The sequence below is a fragment of the Felis catus genome, chromosome C2 (genome assembly GCF_018350175.1).
Source record: "Felis catus isolate Fca126 chromosome C2, F.catus_Fca126_mat1.0, whole genome shotgun sequence".
Classification (NCBI taxonomy): Eukaryota; Metazoa; Chordata; class Mammalia; order Carnivora; family Felidae; genus Felis; species Felis catus.
This window is the reverse complement of record NC_058376.1, coordinates 82,546,393-82,562,328: the sequence shown is the minus strand read 5'-3', so window position 1 is coordinate 82,562,328 and position 15,936 is coordinate 82,546,393. Positions and strand designations below refer to the sequence as shown.

Here is a 15,936-nt window from a genome sequence, read left to right as displayed (position 1 = left end):
GAGGCTAGGCTTGTGGCTGGCCCATTTGCTGGGAACGATGGGTGACCATCACCTAGGGAATGGAGGAGTCAGAACCCAATTAAAGGCTTTTCAACTCCTGCCAGAGTCCTCAGTCACAGAGAGGGTGCCCTTTGCCTTGGGGTCCACGGCTCATTCTCTGGAAGCCTCTAGTCCCAGCAGGACTGAGCAGCCCCCTCCACCCCCAGCTCCTGTAGGCCTAGAATGATCAAGGTCAGGTCAGGAGGGACACTACTCTGCAATCCCGCCTGCCGCCTCCAGCCTGCCCCTGCAGGGGCTGGAGGGGAGCTGGAGAGGCAACGGAGGTGTGAACACTGCTCTGCAAGACTCCACCCCCATCCACACCCAGCAGAGTATGTGGGTGGGGTGGGGGGGTGGGGTAGGGGGCTGCTCCTCCTTCCCAGGCTTGGCCTCACTTGATTCCCTGGGGCAGGGGAAAGAGGAAAAAGAAGGGAAGGGAAAGAACTGCGATTGGGCCCTATCCTGTGCCAGAAGCTTTACATATATTAGCACGTTTAATCCTCACAGCAATCCCGAAGGGAGGATTATTATCCGCATTTTACAAGTGACAAAAATGAAGTTCAGAGAGGTTAAACATCTCACTCAGGCCCACACAGACCGTGAACGGGGGAGCTGGGATTCAAACTCGGGGCTGCCGACTCCCAGCCCATGCTCTCTTGCTCTGGGAGAGGATGGCTTGACCACCCCTCCAGCACTTCTAGGCCTGGGGCGTTCCCAGGCACACTCCACGTGTGCATATGGCCTCTGGGGGCCTTAGGCCTCCCAACTGTAACAAACGCCTTTCAGACATTTCCGGACACTTCCCACCCCCGCTCCGGGGTCCTTGGGAAAACCGGGTTGCCTTTGAAGGGGCCCCCCAGGCCCATCAGCATCTCTACTATTTCACACTTTCCCTTCAGGATCATCAGATGAGGAACAGCTGGGCCTGCAGATTTATTAGGGTTTTGCAAGTGATTCTATCCGTCCCCAGCTAAGCCCCGCCCCCGCTCCCATTAGTAGCCTCTGGAAAGCCAAGAGTTCCTTTGTCAATGCCCCAAACCCACTTAGCTGGAGTGATTTTTGCCGCTTTCCTCGAAGCAGTTGGGAACCAGCCATACGTCTCCCCAGAAACACCAGAGAAAAAAGAGAGAGAGGGTGAGAGAAAGAATTTTACCTCTGTTTCAGAAAACAGAACAGAAAACCCCTGGCTGAAGCGACAGGAGACCCAGGTTTTCCTCCTGTTTTTATAGGCTGTGTGGCTTGAGGCAAGTCACGTAATCTCACTGGGCCTCAGTTTCTTCTCCGGCAGTGGGGGGACCAACCATATCCACCCCGAGTACCTGGAGGGAAGGCTATGAGTATGAAGGCCAGTGCTTTGGACTCTCCGAAGGCCTGTTCTAGGCCCTCCTCCTCTTCTCCACACCCGACACTCTAGAAGCCATAGGTGCCATGCTAATGTGTGAACCCACCTAGGAGGCCCACCCTCATACACTGAAAACATAATGTGACCATGGAGCTTTCCCACTAACAGCCTTCAGAAACATAGAGCATTTCTCCTTTTTTCCCCTTTGTTTTTCAGGGGTTACCCATTGACCTACACCTGTGTGATATGCATGTGTGGGAGCTTGTGACAGTCATGTGACATTAGGAGAGCCAAGGGGAGGAGGCACAGGAAGCAGTGGGCGCCGAGGCACAATATGAACATTCATCACCGAACAAAAAACAAAAGGCCTCAGCTACCCCAGGGGTCAGAGTTCCACATGTAACCAGTGGTCACAGGTACCACTTGCAAAAGCTGGCCAAAGCCCTCAGGGAGTTGAGCGGAGGCCCGGACTGATGATGATATTTTAATAATGAATCATCATTAATCATTCTAATTATTAAACAAAATATGTATTAATATTTGATTAGCCATTAGGGTACTAATAATGATGGGGCTTATGAACTAGTGGCCCAGCATGATTATGGTCATCACAACAACGCTAGGCTGAGGGAACTTTTTTTGGCCAAAAGACCAATCAGAAAGCAATCAAGGTATGTAACTGGGATCACAGGGCTGATATGTAATGACAACAAAAAAGTATGTGGGCGTCCAAATGCCAACTGTCAGTCCTGACCACCAAGCGGGGCCGAAGGGTGCTGTCACAAGGAGGCCTTGCAGCCCAGCCTCTGGAGCCGGCACAGTCAAGGCAGTAAGGCAGCCTGGGCCCGAGGGCTGCTGAGTCCTGCCAGAGCCTTACGAGTGGGCGTTGCGATGCTGGTGCAGGAACCAGGGGAGTAAGGCCAGCAGAGGACTGGGGAGAGCAGAAGTGTGAGCCAGCAGAGGGTGATGTGATGAGAGGTGGGGGGGTGAGAAGCATGCTGAAAATTGGCAGCAGAAGAGCTCTCCTGAGCTTTGTGCCAATCCTGCCGCCAAGTATTGCAATATAATCACCAGGTATTAAGAAAATAGAAATAGGGTCTCCAGGCGCCTGGCAACATGGCAGATGCAGAGGACAGAAACTGACACCATGGAGATGACTGAGGTTCAGGGGCAGCATGAGGCTCACCTACCCTTGACCCGAGGAGCAGGGATGGGCCACTAGAACCAGAAAGACAGCCATGCCTTACCCCTGTAATTAGGCAAAATGCTTACTTTAGTTGTTTAAGAAAGTTGTAGCTGACTCTTTCTGTGATTTGGCTATTCACCAGGAATTCAGTAATTCCTTTGTTTTGAAGTCCTCACTTAAGAACTTCCATCAGGACTGGGGCACCTGACTGGCTCAGTCGGTAATGGATGTGACGCTTGACCTTGGGGTCATGAGTTCAAGTCCCACGTTGGGTGTAGGGCTTACTTTAAATAAATAAATACAAATGTTTAAAAAAGAAGAAGAAGAAGAAGAAGAAGAAGAACTTCAACCAGAACAGACCTGCCTAAACCTGTGTCCAGGTAGAACCATTCATGCTGTAGAGTCCAAAATGGGATATTCTGATCAACTGATCCTGACCAGGGACCTTGCTGAGTGCAGAATTCCCCTAAAGTGGTGAGCAACCCAATTTATAAAAGTCAGGATAAGCCCTGCCATCTCTTGCACTGGGCAGAGAAGCAGGATCACCTTATAGAATTGGATAGTTACCCAGACAAGAAAGAGCTCAGCACTTTTGCTGACGAGCCAAGAGACCATCATGGGAGAGGAGGGCTTGGGGAAATGGCCTCCGATTCCCATGCTGGAGAAGGCCTTTAGGAGTTATTCAAATCTGCTTTGAATTCTTTCAAGATCCAGTTTGTCCAGGCCTTTAATCAACTAGAAACGACAGTCAGCTTGGATGTCGGCGATCTAGCTGGATTGGACTGGAAGGAGAAGTGTGTTTTCAAATATTCAGACATTGCCTGTTGTGGAAGGGGGCTGGGGTTGGGATTCATACTCTTCTTAGCTTGAATCCCCGGAACCCTAACGGAAGGCTTCCACTGTCTTTTTGTAATCGTGCTTACCACATGGTATTAGAAGAAAGTGTAATGCATAAAGGAGGCAGCCATTCTTTGTTGTAAACTAGGAAAATTCCTGCAACCTAAAAATCTCCCAGTGCCATTCTAGAACCCGATGAGTCCTAGTGTTGCCCTCCACTGGTGGCCAGTTTGCCACGGGGATGTGCACATAGTAGGTTCTCATAAGCACACGTGCCCTCCCCTCACCCTCCTCGTGTGAGCCCCAAACATTTAAGGTTATTGTAACAGGTCAAGTCTCACTGGCAGATTTGTTTAGCCTCACACCACGTTGGGTACAAATTCCTTACTCTAAATAACGGTCACTCATTTTCCCCCTGCCTTGAAACAACAGGCATTTCATTCACCTCAGCTGGCAGCGCCCAGCAGACTGGCTCGCTGGCTCACACAGGCCGAAACGTGCTGCGGCTAGTTCCTGCCCCGCCTCTCCTCCCTCTCAGCTTTTCTCCCAGCCACATGCAGAACTCTGCCCCATTACTCGATTATCACATTTCATATGAAATTAGGTATTGCAGGTCTTGTGTTATTCAATTAGCTCAGCACAGGCTGCGGGCATGACTCAGAGGCGCTCCCAGTTTCACATCTTTTCAGTCATGGCCTCCTCCTTTGTCCTGACCCCGGGAAGACCCTGTCTTGTCAGGACACCCTTCTTCCCGGAGGCTTGGGTTAAACTACACGCTCAGGTCCCCTGGTTCCAGGGCAAAGGGCCTTTCTGACCAGCTTCAGTGCCACCCCCTTGAACCCTCACTCCCTGGTGTCTCCTAGAAGTACCCAGATGAATTACCTCCATTTGCCTCCCTTATGGTGTGGCCCAGAGCCCTGTGGAACAGCCCTGTGCTTACCCTGGCCCTGGCGGCTTTTTCATTCTTCTCCCTGTCACTAGACTAATGGTTTCTCTAAAAAGCTTCAGCCCTCCAGGCTGCAGTGTCAGCAGCTCTGGGTGGCCCAGCACATACTTCCTCCAGGTACATGTGAGCATGCTGGAAATCCTGGTCCCACCCACACATCCTGGCCGGGTAGCCTCCCCCTCTTCCACTTTGCAGCCTTCACATTCTCCACTCCCACATTTACATTTCATCGGAGTCAACCCCAGGCTTTCTGTGATCCCCCCCATCAATCCACAGTGATGTTTTTGGCTATATACCCCCTGTCCCTGGAAATGATTTCCCACCACTCCAGATGCAGACACATGGACCTCCCTCTCTTCCCAGCACACTTTCCCTTCTGTGCCCATCTGTCCTCAGAGGTGCCAGAAAATGTATTTGGGGTTCATTTGCTCATTCAGCAAAGTTGTCTAAGTACCTACTATGCATAAGACCATATTCTTTACCTTCAGGATTTATAATCTAAGAGGAAAGGTGAGAAAAAAAACCACACACTATAACATGGAAGAATAATAATACATAGGAGTAATAACATGGGAGAAAGTACCTCTTTTGAGAGACAAGGTGTTGGTGAGGCCTAATCTGCATAATCTGGGAATTCTGGGTTATCATGTCTGAATGCCAAGAACTCCTAAAAAACTTTGAAAAAAACTTTGAGTCTGATAATCAGGTCTCAGGGGACTGGGTAAAGACTCTTAAAGACAAGATAAAGGATAAATCAACTGTGGTTCTGCCCTGTGGACTTAGGACCACATCAGCTAGAACGGAGCGAAGGAACATTAAAAACTCCAGGTTCCTTTTTGCTAAGAATGAGATGAATTAGCTTTCTAAGAAAGCTTCTTCTAATTTTGAGATTCCCTTTGGCAATAAGCCCTCTTAATTGCTCTGAAGTTCACATGACTATTTGAAGCAAAAATTATAACATTGTCTTGTGGGTTTTATAATATATGTAGATGAAATACACATGATAACTATAGCAGAAAGGATGGGGGTGGAGAGTAATGGACCTCTGTGGTTGCAAGGTTTCTACATTTTACTTGAAATAGTAACCCTAAGTGGACTGTGAAAAGTTAAGGATATATATTGTAATCCCTGAGGCAGTAATAAAAAAATTAATGCAAAGAGGTATAGCTACAAATCCAATAGATACATTTAAATGGAATTCTAAAAATCTAAGAGAAGGCAGAGAAGCAGGAACAGAGAAATAGAAAACAGAGGAGGCAAATAAAACTAAATGTAACCATATCAATAATTACATTAAATGTTAATGGACTAAACATTTCAATTAAAAGGCAGAGATCGTCAGAATAGATAAAGGAAAAAAAAAACCTTTGTAATCTACAAGAGATACTTTACATTTTTTTATTTATTATTAAAAACAATGTTTTTAATGTTTTTATTTATTTTGAGACAGAGCATGAGCAGGGGAGGGGCAGAGAGAGAGGAGACACAGAATCCGAAGCAGGCTCCAGGCTCCGAGCTGTCAGCCCAGAGCCCGACGCGGGGCTCGAACCCATGGACTGTGAGATCATGACCTGAGCCAGAGTTGGACGCTTAACTGACTGAGCCACCCAGGTGCCCCTCTACAAGAGATACTTTAAATATAAAGACACAGATATGTTGAAAATAAATGGATGAAAAATGATATACATTCAAAAACTGGAGAAACTGTATAAATATCAGATAGAATAGATTTCAAGCCAAAGGATATTACCAGAGATAAAGAGGGCTATTTTACAATGGTAGAAGGGCCAATCCATCAGGAAGTAAAAACATAAGTATGTATGCAACTAATAACAGTGCTTCAAACACATGAAGCACACATTGACAGAATTAAAGGGAGACATAGAAAATACCATAATCAGAGATGGAGATTTCATCAGTAAGGGTGGAGTTGTCTGATTGCACATCTGGGACAAACGGGTTTGGAAGGTCATCCTCTAGTCCAGGGCCTGGCTGTGGGTTGTGGTGAGAAACTTCAAGGAAGGGAGTTAAGCAGCAGTTCAGCAACAAAGCCTGGACAGGTTCTTTGAGGATGGAATACTAATGGTTCCAGGTGATTTTTATGGAGACCCTATAGCTCAGGCCCCAGTTGAGGTGGGGAGGGAGTGGTTGAAGGTATTGAAGCTCGTTCTGAAGATAGTAGTAATAATGCCCGTGTGGCGATGGTCATTCTGTTCCAGAACAGGATGCCAAGCAGTGGAGCAGAAAGCAGCAGCAGAAAGCCAAAACAATCCTCACTGATTTCATTATTAGCTGCTCAGAATTCCTTTATAATATACCTGATGATGTGGGCTCAGGTGTCAAAGATTACAGCAAGAGCTAACCTTATCCTTAAATGTTACCAGGACTGATGGGGTCTGGAGAAGCAAGAGGTCGCCCACTAGTTCTCCAGCTGAGTGTGCATCAGAATCTCCCGATGGGCTTGTTAAAACAGATTGCTGGGACCCATGCCCAGAGTTTCTGATTCAGCAGGTATGAGGTGGGGTCTGCTGCTGCTGCTGTTGGTCTGGAGATATTCTTGGAGGACCACTAAGGTGAACAAATGCCAAGGGGGCCCAGAAGAGGAAACAGGCCTTTGGCACAATGAGTCAGTGTGGAAGGTCATAGATGGAGGCCAGGGTGAAGGGCCTTCCAGGTAGAGGAGAGTCTAGCAGATGGTGCACTTCTGGGGCTGAACTGGAATGTCCATATGAGGAGCAAAGCGGAAAAGCCTGGTAAGATGGACCTAACTTAGCAGTGAAGAGCACAGTTTCAGAAATCAGATATGCGAGTTTGAATCCTGATTCTGCTACTTATTTTTTGCATGACCTAAAGGAGGTTACCTAATCTTTTGGGCCTTGTTTCCGCAATCTGCAAAGTGGGGCTAATGCTAATGTCTACTCTCAGGATTGTTAGTGAGGGAGTGCATGTAAATGCCTGACATAGAGTCAGAGCTCGGTCAATTAATGCTAGGTTGTTGCTGCATACAGGCTTGAGGATTTGTACCATGTGTGGGCTGATGTTGACTGAATCAGGCCTGGGCCGAAGCTATGGCAAACTAGTCAGTATTTTGTGAAACCCTTCCTGAAGGCACTGGTCTTTTGGCTCAAAGAGTTCCAGTCCTCCTGCTCAAGTCTGGTCACTTTCCTCAAAGTCAGGTTGTCCCCCACCACCAGCCCTGCTCTGTCCTTCCTGAGACCCTTGGCTACCAGGAGGGGTCTCGGAGGCAGCTCCACTGGGGGCCCAGGCAGAGGAGCTACAAGCCACCTAGCCTCTGAATTTATTCTCCTGGCTTTGAGTTATCAGCTGGCATCCAACAGAGCAAATGGCAGCAGCTTTTGGATTTCTTTTTTTAAAGTAAGAAGCGAAGGGATTTAGTCCATCTGCATTAAGGAAAGGGAATTCATTCCTCCCCCCACCCCACCCTGTGTTCTGAGATAAAATGGTTCATTTCCATGAAAATTGAAACTCAGAGAAGAATCCTTGTTGCAGTGCCTCTTGGACTGTGAGCTAAGGGGGGTGGAGTGATGTGGACAGGATAGAGAACCGTGCCTTTCGCCATCTTCTGTGGGCACTACAGAGGCCCCCGGTGCATGGGCACTGGCTCCTAAGTGGCCCTTGTATTGTTCTGAGCCTCTGTGCTGGTGGCTGTACAGGAATATAGGTGCTGGCTTAGATTAGAATGTTTCCATAACCCTTTGGAAATTGTATTCAGCCTCCTGTTCCCCATCTTCTGTGGGAACCAGCCTATTACCTGGGCCACTATCCCTCACCCCCAACCCCATATCATTCAAGCTTGCTTTTCTGCTTCTGACCTAGCCACCACTTAGGCCTTTGCATGCCTTGTGGCCACGTCCTTTCAGGGCCTTCCCGTGGAGAATGGACAGGGACAGAGTGGGCAGGCACTGATCCCAGCAACTAGAATTTCCCATGGCAGTCTCCTCACCCTGGGACTTGTCCACAACCAATTCTCACCCCTCAGTAAGGGTGCCTGGCCCCCAGCACCATCTCAGTTAATCGCCATCCCCACCCCCCTGCTTTCTGTCTTTGTGGTTTAAATGGAGCTCAGGATAAAGCCAAGCCTGGTCATCTCGGGGAAGCATTGTTCGTGGTTGGAAATCATGAGTAAATTTTGAAAAATAGTCAAAGAAAATCCTGCTTAGGAAAGCAAGTTTCCCAGCAGGGGGAAAAAAAAGCCAACTGGCAAAGTCCAACAGGAATAATCAGAAATAGTCTTTGGATTATTCACCTTTGGTATCATCCACCCCCTCCCCATCCTTCCCTGAAGCATGGGTAACCAAGAGATACCCACATTAAGGTGATTGTCTAGGAAGAATCAACTTGGACATGAAGCCAAATTCCTGAGCAGTTTCCCCTGCAATCCAGATTCCCTCACACTGCCTTCTCCAACTCCTTCTTCATCCAAATGCAGTTCACATTATGCATCTGCTACCTGGGGGCTGTTGGCCCTGGCAGATGTTTGCGGCAGAACCCTGGGACTGATCCAAGGGTTAGACCTTCTGGGCCCTGCGTGGGGAGGTACAGCTTAAAGGTGTAGGTGGATTTATCTCATCGGCCAAGTATTGCCTGAGTGAGTGTCTGCGAGCACAAAAGGACAGTGAACTCCTCTCACTTAGCCTTGCAAATCAGTCCCCCAACTTTCCCAGCCCATGTGGGGGTATTTTTCTCCCCTAGGACTCAGTAGAGAATAAATGAGGCAGCAGCTCAGGTGGGAGGTGGGGGACCTGGTTCTGAACTGGCTGAGTCATCCCTCTGCTCTTCCCCCTTCTCCCCACCCTCTACCATAGCTTTTGTTCAGCTCCATCTTCCCTTGCCCCAGGGGACCAGCCTCCCTGCCTCCACTCTCCATAGAGAAGCCTTCTTCAAAAGCAAATCTGAGCATGCGAATGGCCTGGGACTTCCAAGGTACAACCAGGTACGGAGCTCTGTGGAGGCCTGGAAGGGAGATGGTAAGGGATGGCTCAGTCTGGGTTAGGCCCCTTTCTTAGTCTAGTGGGGCCAGGGGACTTTCTGTTTGCAAGTGTGAGTTGGTCCCTGCTGGTCCTGCTTCGGGAGACTCTTCTCCCTCAGAGAATGTTACCACCAGGGGCAACACCTAGGCCCCGTGCTTCTTTGACCACCCTGGGGGAGGACAGTGCTCCTTTCTGAACCCCTCCAGTGCCCACTCTGCTCCACGGGACATGGTCCCACAAGGATGCCTGTGGAATGACTCCGGGGCATCTGGAATGCAGCAGGGTCCGGGCAGCTTTGGCAGGGGGTGAAGGTAGATCATGTTTCTCTCACAAGTCCTCCAACTCCTTGGGACCCAGGAGTGGCAGGGCCTCTGAGAGTTGACAGGCTTATTTTTAGTTTGGATTCTAGCTCACCAGCCCAATTGTTTTTCAGTTTTGCCTAATTTGGGCCAGGTCTCGATGGTGTCTCCTAGGACCCTGGTTTGGGCCGTTGAAGGTCTGCAGGACACGAGCTGTCAGGGCAGAGAAGTCCCGCCAGCTTCCCGTCCCTGGGCATTGGCAGAATACAGCCTACGCAGCCACCCTGGGGCCAGGACCAGCCGCTCCAGTTGGAGGAGGAAGGAACCTGGGGCCTCCCAGCACTGAGCCTTTGGTGATTTGGGGTGGGAGGGGTGTAGACTTAACATCCTGTTTAAATTTGGCACTCTGTCGCATTTTTAACAGGGGTTACGACCCGCCCTCCTCCCTTTCCCAGGCCTATCCTTACATATTCCTCTAATCAATTTTTCACTTTTGGCTCTAATTCTGCTCTTCACCTTGGAGCTTTGGGCCCAACTGAGGGAGGAACAGAGTGATCAGTGTGATGTCTTGAACGCTGCCTCTGAACAGAGCTGACCATGGAGAGAGGCTGCCGGGAAGCCCAGCATCAGCCGGGGGGACAGAAGATAGGCAAGAGGAGAGGAGCGTCGAGAAGGGCGATAAAGAGGAGAGGAGAGGGTATGTATGGGTGGGGACTGTATCGTCGCATGTATGTTGGGGCTGGAGCTGGTGGTACAGGAGGTCTGGGAGGAAAGGCGGTAGAGAGGGGGAAATGCCTAATGGCAGGGAGGCACAACTGCCCCTGAGCCCAGACCCCAGCCCACCGGCCCTGTGAGCAGAGGCCTGCCGAGCAAACACCCAGCCCCTCCGTGACTCCCCGGTGGAGGAGCCCACATTCCTGCCCAGCAAAGACCGCTTTAATCAAGGCTCCAGATCCTTCCTGCAGCCGCCCGGGGGGGACTGTAACGCTAAACACATTAGTGTGTGAGATTGAAAGGTAACACATTCTCATGGAAGCCCCCGGAACAATGGGCCTCGGGTCTGGGTTTCATTTGGAAGAACCGTGCGGTGGGAATTTCTCTAATCAAATAAAAGGAAAATGAAAAACTCTATCGTTTGCAAACTTTAATGCTCTTAATTGCATTAATTTGAAAAACATACAAGGTCTTTCTGAGTGTGGTGTTGGAGCCTGATAGGAAAGGAAGCTCGGGGCCTGGCTGGGGAGACGCAATGGGTCTGATGGCAGCAAAGGGTGCCTGGGAGAGGTGGCCCACCCCCCCCCCCCATCTCCTCTCCCAGCCCTGGTATTTCCGGGGCCTCTGTGGTGGCTGAAGAGCCCCTGAGAGCCCCTTCAGGCCACTTGGCTTGGACCTGCTGCTGTCACTCACTCCTCATCTGCCCCAACCTGAGGGGGAAGGGCAGATCCTCTCTGCTCTGTCAGCACCCACGGCCCAGGGCCAGCTGCTCATCTCACAACACACCCCACCCTGGATACTTCCAGAAGCCCAAATCCCAGTCTGCCCCTTCATTTCCATTTCCCCTATAACACCCGCAAGAGCTCACCAGCCTCTTGCTCTGCCTCCATGGAGGACGCAACAGAAACAACCCACGTGAGGGCACTGAGTCTGTCAAGATGTGACGCGAGTTCCCTGAAGCCTGAAGGACTTCTAGCCTGGAGCTGGTAGGTGCTCAGGTGGGCCGCATTTCTCACTTGGAGTTCAAGGGTCTCTCTGGTGTCGCAGCTGCGGAAGGTTGTGGAGCCTGGAGGTTCCTAACCATGCTGAGGTGTGGCCCTCCTTGAACAGCTGGTGAGAGCTGGAGGCTGCTCCTCAGAAAAGTGCACATTTGTGCATGCATGTGCACATGCACACACACACACACACACATATGGGCTTGCACCCGATTTCACAAGTTTCACAGACACAAACGCCTGTAACCCATGTCCATGTCAGAGGAACCAGTTTAAGTCCTGCTCCTGAGTTTTGGCAAGGACACTGACTTGGAGGTCCTTCCAGGGAGTGGGGTTCAAGGCACGGAGGCCAGGGGTGAGGACAGCTCTCCGGATGTGAGGAGGACCTGAAGGAATGATGTTCAGGCCTGTGGCTCACAGAGAGATGTCCCGGGCCCTGGGCGTGTTGGGGTTTCATCCCAGCGCCTCCATTCTCAACCTGCTTGACCTGAGGCAATTAACCTTTGTCTGGAGAATAGTGTCAAGCCCAGCAGGGCAGTGGGGAGGATTAAACAAGGTATGCTACATGCAGGGCAAGCCGTGGGGCTCCGTACACGTTGGTTCTCCTCAGGCCCCCAGTCCTTGGGTGACAATGGGGGAGTGAAGACTGTGTGTACATAGAAGCTTCTGGGTTTTGTGTTTAGTGGCCACCAGACAGGATCCTCTTTATCCGTCCCATACTTTTCTCCCTGAATCACTGTCGTCTTGTGGCTCCTTCAACCTGAGATTCCTGTCTCACCCTTGAACTTGTAGTAAGCTCATCTCTTCTCTCAAGTGTCACCTCCTCTGTGAAGCCCTGCAAAATCCCTGGGAGAACTGATTTCCCCCGGGAGGTAAGCTGGGGATGTTATTGTTCCTATTCTCCGGAAAACGGAGACTCTAAGAGGTTTGTTGACTTGCCCGAGGTCACTCGGTGGCAGAATCAGGACTATTATACCAGATGATGGCCCCCGCTGTCTAGCACGTTCCTTGAGCCCAGCACTGTGCCGGTCACTTTGTATATGTGAGCTTGTTGCATTTTACAGAACCCAAGTGTCTTGGCTCCAGATCCGCATTCTTTCTCGGCACCACACTGCCTCCCAAAGACAAGGATGGAAAACCAGGAGGCTTCCAAAGCTCTTTTTAAATCTTCCTTTGTGAAGAATTCTGTCAGCCATCAGCCAACACCACTTACTCAGAGCTCTGGGTGTGGACTAATGAGGGACACAGTTCTTGCCCGGATGGAATGCAGGCTCCCAGGGAGGCCAGACCTGCAGCCCTCCAGGGGGAAACAGGAGAGAGAGGACATTCTGTGTCCCCTAAGAGTCCCACTCTCATTTCTGCCACTAACCAGCTGTGTGACGTTGAATACGGGCTGCCTCCTCCCGGCCTCAGTTTCCCTGTTTGTACCGCAGGGAGCAGAAAGCATAGGCCTCCAAGGACATCCCCAGCCATAGGATTCTAGGATGCTGTGACTTGTGAGAGTGCCGTGGGCTAGCCACGCCTGGGCGCAGGGAAGCAGTGATCAGCGGGCGTTCTCGCCAAGGTGCGTTGGTCGGCTCTAATCTTGCAGCCTCATTGTCTGCCAGAGCTCAGACTCGGGAGGAGGGGCTCATCTGGGAGAAGGGGAGCCCTGGTTGAAAATGATTTACAAAAGCAGGATGTGCTCAGGTTAGCAGGGCCTAATGGTGTGTCGGGGAACAGACAGATGTGCTCCCTAGGCTGGCAGATGTTATTTTTTAAGAACTTCTGAAGGCAGAGTCCTGGGGGGAGGGAATCTTGTGGTCTCATCTCTTCTGTGCCCCAGCAAATGCTCAGTGACTTATGAACATGACCTGATTTAATTCTCCCACCCGATCTATCAGGGAAGGATATTGCGCCCCACCCCCCTCCCAGCTCCATCCTTCCGAGCTTTGGCTCAGAGGCCAAAGCAGACTGTAAGGTGTGTTATCCGGCTGGGAGCTGGTGGAAGGAGATTCAAACCCAGGCCCCGCTGGTGCCAATGCCCAGGTACCGTGCACTCCACCATGTTGCCCTGCATCCCCTCTCCACTGGGGAGGAGTGCAAATGACAGGGCTGGCAGTTGAATTTCAACACCGTGGATACTCAGAGAAGGAAACCTCAAATGAAAGGGTTGCAAACTGAATACTCGTGAGCCTCAGTCTAAGCAAATCTAGTATACCCAGATCTAAAAATAGCTCCTTATATTGGAACTCTTTCCCATATGAATTCATTCCCATATGAAAAAGAATCACTGGTTCTTTTCTTCAAGAAGCCAACTCCATTAGTGCATTAAAAATACGACTCAAGTTGCCAAATGTGATTTCATATGCAATCCCCTCTCCCCACCCCCAGCCCCAACATACTTCTCACTCCTGATCCCAAAGGAGTACTCCGCCTTGCCTAAAGAGAGGTTTGCCTACAGTGAGGGGGGCTGGTAATCAACATGGCAAACACATGTCCTGGATTTTCTGAGACTGGCTCACTTTCTAATATTAGGTTTCCATTGTCCCATGAGAACACTTGGAACTATCAGGCGTTGGGGATTGATGCTTTGGTTTGTAAAATGTGGTCACCACGGAGGACACTGTCCTCTCAAACCCATTTTCCAGCCCGGCAGGGCTGAAGGATAGGCCTGGTCAGAGAGGGGGTGATGTGGGGCGCCCAGAGCCTAGCCTATGAGGTGGGGTGGGGGACGTTGGGTACAGGGTGAGTCAGCTGAGAGACGGCCCCCTGGGTTCCTGGGATCTATTCATGAGCATGCCATACAAAACAGGCAGGCTGCAAAGATCCAGGGCTCCCTTCACAGGCACTCCTCTGCCTGGGAAGTGGGCGGGCGGGACCTGGAGGGTAGCCAGGGAAGAGCAGCTCCATGATTAAAGGGTTGGAGACCAGGACTTTTGAAGCAAGACTGGGAAGGCTGGTTATTTATGCATTCAGCTCTGGGCCCTGCCTCTACCCCACCCCACCCACCACCCAGCCACTCTGACCCGCAGCCTAGCCCTGGGTTGCACACTGGGCTCTGGGAGGGTGACAGGGAGGGCAAAGATTTCCAAAACCTTGACTGAGGACTTGGAGTGTGTTGGCAGCGGCTGTAACACACATGCATCATGAATCTTCCCAACAAGCCTTTGGGATAGTGGTTACCAGTCCCATTTTACAGGTGGAGACACTGAGTTTGAAATGCTTTGCTCAAGGTCACGTAGCCAAGTGGAACAAGGATCCAGGTCTCCTTCTTCTCCTTCTTCTTCTTTTTCTTTTTTTGTTAAGTCATTTTTTAAATTCCAGTTAGTTAACATATAGTGTTATATTAGTTTCAGGTGTATGCTATAGTGATTCAATAATTCTATACATGACTCAGTGCTCATCACGGTAAGTGTACTCTCTCTCTCTCTTTTTTTTTATTATAAATGTATTCTTTAATTCTCTTCCCCGATTCCACCCACCTCCCCTTTGGTAAAGTATCAGTTTGTTCTCTATAGTTAAGAGTCTGTTTCTTGATTTCTTTTTTTTCTCTCTCTCTCTTTTATTTATTTATTTATTTATTTATTTATTTATTTTTGGGACAGAGAGAGACAGAACATGAACGGGGGAGGGGCAGAGAGAGAGGGAGACACAGAATCGGAAACAGGCTCCAGGCTCCGAGCCATCAGCCCAGAGCCCGACGCAGGGCTCGAACTCACGGACCGCGAGATCGTGACCTGGCTGAAGTCAGATGCTTCACCGACTGCGCCACCCAGGCGCCCCTCTCTCTCTCTCTTTTTTTAAGGACCCAGCTCTTCTGATTCCCTCTCATCTCAGCAAAAACAGACACGGCCAAGGGTGAGGATAGAGAAACCTGACTAACTCCCTCCAATGACTGGGTTGTTCCCCAGCACTGTTTACGTGTGAAAATAGGAGTCCTTAAAACAGTAATTACGAGGAGGTTGCTGTAACGTACCACTTATTGAACAGCTACTACATGCTCAAGACTACTGCATGTAATCCTTACGACGATGCCCAAGGTAGGTATTATAATCCTTGTTTTGCAGATGAGGAAACTGAGGCTTTAAACATTACCTGACGTGTTCATCGTCCTAGAACCAGTAAAAGGCAGAACCAGGATTTCAGCTTTGGTTGTTTGGTCTTCAAAGCCCACAATCCTTCCATCGTCCCATGCTCCACATGACACAAATGTCATATGGCTGGAACTGCTGTATCCATGGAAAGAAAGTTTGGGCCATGACTCAGGAGCATCTTGGGAGCATTCTTAAAGCCAAGGAGGGTTATCCCAGAAGCTGCTGGCTGATTAGCTGTTTTCTAGCACCCGACGCTAGCTCATTCCCATGCTTTGGCTCGTGCTGTTTCCTTCCTGCTTTAAAAATGTTGTGTGTTTAGGGGCGCCCGGATGGCTCAGTCAGTTAAGCATCCAACTTCGGCTCAGGTTATGATCTCACGGTTCATGAGTTTGAGCCCCCCCGCATTGGTCTCGCTGCTGTCAGAGTCAGCTTTGGATCCTCGGTCCCCTTCTGTCTGTCCCTCCCCTGCTCACACACTCTCTCTCAAAAATAAATAAAACATTTAAAACAT

The 15,936-nt window shown here is 50.0% G+C and overlaps 1 long non-coding RNA gene across 1 annotated transcript; it reads left to right on the top strand.

The window, feature by feature from the left end:
• The first annotated feature begins 6,020 nt into the window (after positions 1 to 6,020).
• LOC123380003 lies at positions 6,021 to 15,936 on the top strand. Its single transcript, XR_006585202.1, has 2 exons — positions 6,021 to 10,337; positions 15,399 to 15,936. It is a non-coding gene; the product is annotated as an uncharacterized LOC123380003 (long non-coding RNA).